The sequence below is a fragment of the Chiloscyllium punctatum genome, unplaced genomic scaffold (genome assembly GCF_047496795.1).
Source record: "Chiloscyllium punctatum isolate Juve2018m unplaced genomic scaffold, sChiPun1.3 scaffold_63, whole genome shotgun sequence".
NCBI classification, from domain to species: domain Eukaryota; kingdom Metazoa; phylum Chordata; class Chondrichthyes; order Orectolobiformes; family Hemiscylliidae; genus Chiloscyllium; species Chiloscyllium punctatum.
This window is the reverse complement of record NW_027309797.1, coordinates 900,865-907,392: the sequence shown is the minus strand read 5'-3', so window position 1 is coordinate 907,392 and position 6,528 is coordinate 900,865.

Genomic DNA, 6,528 nt, shown 5'->3' with positions numbered 1-6,528 from the left:
GGCGAGAAACAGAGGGGCTGAAACAGAGGGCGAGAAACAGAGGGGCTGAAACAGAGGGGCTGAAACAGAGGGGCTGAAACAGAGGGGCTGAAACAGAGGGCGAGAAACAGAGAGGCTGAAACAGAGGGCGAGAAACAGAGGGGCTGAAACAGAGGGACTGAAACAGAGGGGCTGAAACAGAGGGGCTGAAACAGAGGGCGAGAAACAGAGAGGCTGAAACAGAGGGCGAGAAACAGAGTGGCTGAAACAGAGGGCAAGAAACAGAGGGGCTGAAACAGAGGGCGAGATACAGAGGGGCTGAAACAGAGGGGCTGAAACAGAGGGGCGGAAACAGAGGGGCTGAAACAGAGAGCGAGAAATAGAGGGGCTGAAACAGAGGGCCAGAAACAGAGGGGGAGAAACAGAGGGACTGAAACAGAGGGGCTGAAACAGAGGGGCTGATACAGAGGGCGAGAAACACAGCGGCTGAAACAGAGGGCGAGAAACAGAGTGGCTGAAACAAAGGGGCTGAAACAGTGGGGCTATAATAGAGGGGCTGAAACAGAGGGCGAGAAATAGAGGGGCTGAAACAGAGGGCGAGAAACAGAGGGGCTGAAACAGAGGGCGAGAGACAGAGGGGCTGAAACAGAGGGCGAGAAACAGAGGGGCTGAAACAGAGGGGCTGAAACAGTGGGGCTGAAACAGAGGGCGAGAAACAGAGAGGCTGAAACACAGGGCGAGAAACAGAGGGGCTGAAACAGAGGACGAGAAACAGAGGGGCTGAAACAGAGGGGCTGAAACAGAGGGGCGGAAACAGAGGGGCTGAAACAGAGAGCGAGAAACAGAGGGGCTGAAACAGAGGGCCAGAAACAGAGTGGCTTAAACAGAGGGCGAGAAACAGAGTGGCTGAAACAGAGGGCAAGAAACAGAGGGGCTGAAACAGAGGGGCTGAAACAGAGGGCGAGAAACAGAGGGGCTGAAACAGAGGGCGAGAAACAGAGGGCGAGAAACAGAGGGACTGACACAGAGGGTCTGAAACAGAGGGGCTGAAACAGAGGGCGAGAAACTAAGGGACTGAATCAGAGGGGCTGAAACAGAGGGGCTGAAACAGACGGGCTGAAACAGAGAGCCTGAAACAGTGGGGCTGAAACAGAGGGGCTGAATCAGAGGGGCTGAAACAGAGGGGCTGAATCAGAGGGGCTGAAACAGAGGGCGAGAAACAGAGGGGCTGAAACAGAGGGGCTGAATCAGAGGGGCTGAAACAGAGGGGCTGACACAGAGGGCGAGAAACAGAGACGCTGAAACAGAGGGCGAGAAACAGAGGGGCTGAAACAGCGGGCAAGAAACAGAGGGGCTGAAACAGAGGGCGAGAAACAGAGGGGCTGAAACAGAGGGGCTGAAATAGAGGGGCTGAAACAGAGGGACTGAAACAGAGGGCGAGAAACAGAGGGGCTGAAACAGAGGGCGAGAAACAGAGGGGCTGAAACAGAGGGCGAGAATCAGAGGGCGAGAAACAGAGGGACTGAAACAGAGGGTCTGAAACAGAGGGGCTGAAACAGAGGGCGAGAAACAGAGGGGCTGAAATGGAGGGCGAGAAACAGAGGGGCTGAAACAGAGGGCGAGAAACAGAGGGGCTGAAACAGAGGGGCTGAAACAGTGGGGCTGAAACAGAGGGGCTGAAACAGAGGGTGAGAAATAAAGGGGCTGAAACAGAGGGCGAGAAACAGAGGGGCTGAAACAGAGGGCGAGAAACAGAGGGGCTGAAACAGAGGGCGAGAAACAGAGGGGCTGAAACAGAGGGGCTGAAACAGAGGGGCTGAAACAGAGGGCAAGAAATAGAGGGGCTGAAAAAGAGGGTGAGAAACAGAGGGGCTGAAACAGAGGGTGAGAAACAGAGGGGCTGAATCAGAGGGGCTGAAACAAATGCCGAGAAACAGAGGGGCTGAAACAGAGGGCGAGAAACAGAGGGGCTGAAACAGAGGGGCTGAAACAGAGGTTGAGAAACAGAGGGGCTGAAACAGAGGGCGAGAAACAGAGGGGCTGAAACAGAGGGGCAGAAACAGAGGGGCTGAATCAGAGTGGCTGATTCAGAGGGTCTGAAACAGAGGGGCTGAATCAGAGGGGCGGAAACAGAGGGCGAGAAACAGAGGGGCAGAAACAGAGGGCAAGAAACAGAGGGGCTGAAACAGAGGGCGTGAAACAGACGGGCAGAAACAGAGAGCGAGAAACAGAGGGACTGAAACAGAGGGGCTGAAACAGAGAGCGCGAAACAGAGGGACTGAAACAGAGGGCGAGAAACAGAGGGGCTGAAACACAGGGCGAGAAACAGAGGGGCTGAAACAGAGGGCGAGAAACAAAGGGGCTGAATCAGAGGAGCTGAAACAGAGGGCGAGAAACAGAGGGGCTGAAACAGAGAGCGAGAAACAGAGGGGCTGAAACAGAGAGGCTGAAACAGAGGGTGAGAAACAGAGGGGCTGAAACAGAGGGCGAGAAACAGAGGGGCTGAAACAGAGGGGCTGAAACAGAGGGGCTGAAACAGAGGGGCTGAAACAGAGGGGCTGAAACAGAGGGCGAGAAATAGAGGGGCTGAAACAGAAGGCCAGAAACAGAGGGCGAGAAACAGAAGGACTGAAACAGAGGGGCTGAAACAGAGGGGCTGGTACAGAGGGCGAGAAACAGAGCAGCTGAAACAGAGGGCGATAAACAGAGTGGCTGATACAGAGGGGCTGAAACAGTGGGGCTAAAATAGAGGGGCTGAAACAGAGGGCGAGAAATAGAGGGGCTGAAACAGAGGGCGAGAAACAGAGGGGCTGAAACAGAGGGCGAGAAACAGAGGGGCTGAAACAGAGGGCGAGAAACAGAGGAGCTGAAACAGAGGGCGAGAAACAAAGGGGCTGAATCAGAGGGGCTGAAACAGAGGGCGAGAAACAGAGGGGCTGAAACAGAGAGCGAGAAACAGAGGGGCTGAAACAGAGGGGCTGAAACAGAGGGGCTGAAACAAAGCGGCTGATACAGAGGGCGAGAAACAGAGGGGCTGAAAAAAAGCGGCTGATACAGTGGGCGAGAAACAGAGGGGCTGAAATAGAGGGCGAGAAACAGAGGGGCTGAAACAGAGGGCGAGAAACAGAGGGGCTGAAACAGAGGGGCTGAAACAGAGGGGCTGAAACAGAGGGGCTGAAACAGAGGGCGAGAAACAGAGAGGCTGAAACAGAGGGCGAGAAACAGAGGGGCTGAAACAGAGGGACTGAAACAGAGGGGCTGAAACAGAGGGGCTGAAACAGAGGGCGAGAAACAGAGAGGCTGAAACAGAGGGCGAGAAACAGAGTGGCTGAAACAGAGGGCAAGAAACAGAGGGGCTGAAACAGAGGGCGAGATACAGAGGGGCTGAAACAGAGGGGCTGAAACAGAGGGGCGGAAACAGAGGGGCTGAAACAGAGAGCGAGAAATAGAGGGGCTGAAACAGAGGGCCAGAAACAGAGGGGGAGAAACAGAGGGACTGAAACAGAGGGGCTGAAACAGAGGGGCTGATACAGAGGGCGAGAAACACAGCGGCTGAAACAGAGGGCGAGAAACAGAGTGGCTGAAACAAAGGGGCTGAAACAGTGGGGCTATAATAGAGGGGCTGAAACAGAGGGCGAGAAATAGAGGGGCTGAAACAGAGGGCGAGAAACAGAGGGGCTGAAACAGAGGGGTTGAAACAGAGGGGCTGAAACAGAGGGCGAGAAACTGAGGGGCTGAAACAGAGGGCGAGAAACAGAGGGGCTGAAACAGAGGGCGAGAAACAAAGGGGCTGAATCAGAGAGGCTGAAACAGAGGGCGAGAAACAGAGGGGCTGAAACAGAGAGCGAGAAACAGAGGGGCTGAAACAGAGAGGCTGAAACAGAGGGTGAGAAACAGAGGGGCTGAAACAGAGGGCGAGAAACAGAGGGGCTGAAACAGAGGGCGAGAAACAGAGGGGCTGAAACAGAGGGCGAGAAACAGAGGAGCTGAAACAGAGGGCGAGAAACAAAGGGGCTGAATCAGAGGGGCTGAAACAGAGGGCGAGAAACAGAGGGGCTGAAACAGAGAGCGAGAAACAGAGGGGCTGAAACAGAGGGGCTGAAACAGAGGGGCTGAAACAAAGCGGCTGATACAGAGGGCGAGAAACAGAGGGACTGAAACAGAGGCGCTGAAAAAAAGCGGCTGATACAGTGGGCGAGAAACAGAGGGGCTGAAATAGAGGGCGAGAAACAGAGGGGCTGAAACAGAGGGCGAGAAACAGAGGGGCTGAAACAGAGGGGCTGAAACAGAGGGGCTGAAACAGAGGGGCTGAAACAGAGGGCGAGAAACAGAGAGGCTGAAACAGAGGGCGAGAAACAGAGGGGCTGAAACAGAGGGACTGAAACAGGGGGGCTGAAACAGAGGGGCTGAAACAGAGGGCGAGAAACAGAGAGGCTGAAACAGAGGGCGAGAAACAGAGTGGCTGAAACAGAGGGCAAGAAACAGAGGGGCTGAAACAGAGGGCGAGATACAGAGGGGCTGAAACAGAGGGGCTGAAACAGAGGGGCGGAAACAGAGGGAATGAAACAGAGAGCGAGAAATAGAGGGGCTGAAACAGAGGGCCAGAAACAGAGGGGGAGAAACAGTGGGACTGAAACAGAGGGGCTGAAACAGAGGGGCTGATACAGAGGGCGAGAAACACAGCGGCTGAAACAGAGGGCGAGAAACAGAGTGGCTGAAACAAAGGGGCTGAAACAGTGGGGCTATAATAGAGGGGCTGATACAGAGAGGCGAGAAATAGAGGGGCTGAAACAGAGGGCGAGAAACAGAGGGGCTGAAACAGAGGGCGAGAAACAGAGGGGCTGAAACAGAGGGGCTGAAACAGAGGGGCTGAAACAGAGGGCGAGAAACTGAGGGGCTGAAACAGAGGGCGAGAAACAGAGGGGCTGAAACAGAGGGCGAGAAACAAAGGGGCTGAATCAGAGGGGCTGAAACAGAGGGCGAGAAACAGAGGGGCTGAAACAGAGAGCGAGAAACAGAGGGGCTGAAACAGAGAGGCTGAAACAGAGGGTGAGAAACAGAGGGGCTGAAACAGAGGGCGAGAAACAGAGGGGCTGAAACAGAGGGCGAGAAACAGAGGGGCTGAAACAGAGGGGCTGAAACAGAGAGGCTGAAACAGAGGGCGAGAAACAGAGGGGCTGAAACAGAGGGCGAGAAACAGAGGGGCTGAAACAGAGTGCGAGAAACAAATGGGCTGAATCAGAGGGGCTGAAACAGAGGGCGAGAAACAGAGGGGCTGAATCAGAGAGCAAGAAACAGAGGGGCTGAAACAGAGGGGCTGAAACAGAGGGGCTGAAACAAAGCGGCTGATACAGAGGGCGAGAAACAGAGGGGCTGAAACAGAGGGCAAGAAACAGAGGGGCTGAAACAGAGGGCGAGAAACACAGGGGCTGGAACAGAGGGGCTGAAACAGAGGGGCTGAAACAGAGGGGCTGAAACAGAGGGCGAGAAACTGAGAGGCTGAAACAGAGGGCGAGAAACAGAGGGGCTGAAACAGAGGGCGAGAAACAGAGGGGCTGAAACAGAGGGACTGAAACAGAGGGGCTGAAACAGAGGGCGAGGTACAGAGGGGCTGAAACAGAGGGGCTGAAACAGAGGGGCGGAAACAGAGGGCCTGAAACAGAGAGCGAGAAATAGAGGGGCTGAAACAGAGGGCCAGAAACAGAGGGCGAGAATCAGAGGGACTGAAACAAAGGGGCTGAAACAGTGGGGCTATAATAGAGGGGCTGAAACAGAGGGCGAGAAACCGAGGGGCTGAAACAGAGGGGCTGAAACAGAGGGGCTGAAACAGAGGGCGAGAAACAGAGGGGCTGAAACAGAGGGCGAGAAACAGAGGGGCTGAAACAGAGGGCGAGAAACAGAGGGGCTGAAACAGAGGGGCTGAAACAGAGGGGTTGAATCAGAGGGGCTGAAACAGAAGGCGAGAAACAGAGGGGCTGAAACAGAGGGCGAGAAACTGAGGGGCAGAAACAGAGGGCGAGAAACAGAGGGGCTGAAACAGAGGGGCTGAAACAGAGGGCGAGAAACACAGGGGTTGAAACAGAGGGCGAGAAACAGAGGGGCTGAAACAGAGGGGCTGAAACAGAGGGGCTGAAACAGAGGGCGAGAAACAGAGGGGCAGAAACTGAGGGCGAGAAACAGAGGGGCTGAAACAGAGGGGCTGAAACAGAGGGGCTGAATCAGAGGGGCTGAAACAGAGGGGCTGAAACAGAGGGCGAGAAACAAAGGGGCTGAAACAGCGGGCGAGAAACAGAGTGGCTGAAACAGATGGGCTGAAACAGAGAGCCTGAAACAGAGGGCGAGAAACAGAGGGGCTGAAACAGAGGGCGAGAAACAGAGGGGCTGAAACAGTGGGCGAGAAACAGAGGGGCTGAAACAGAGGGGCAGAAACAGAGGGGCTGAAACAGAGGGGCTGAAACAGAGGGCGAGAAACAGAGGGGCTGAATCAGAAGGGCTGAATCAGAGGGGCTGTAACAGAGGGGCTGAAACAGAGGGCGAGAAACAAAGGGG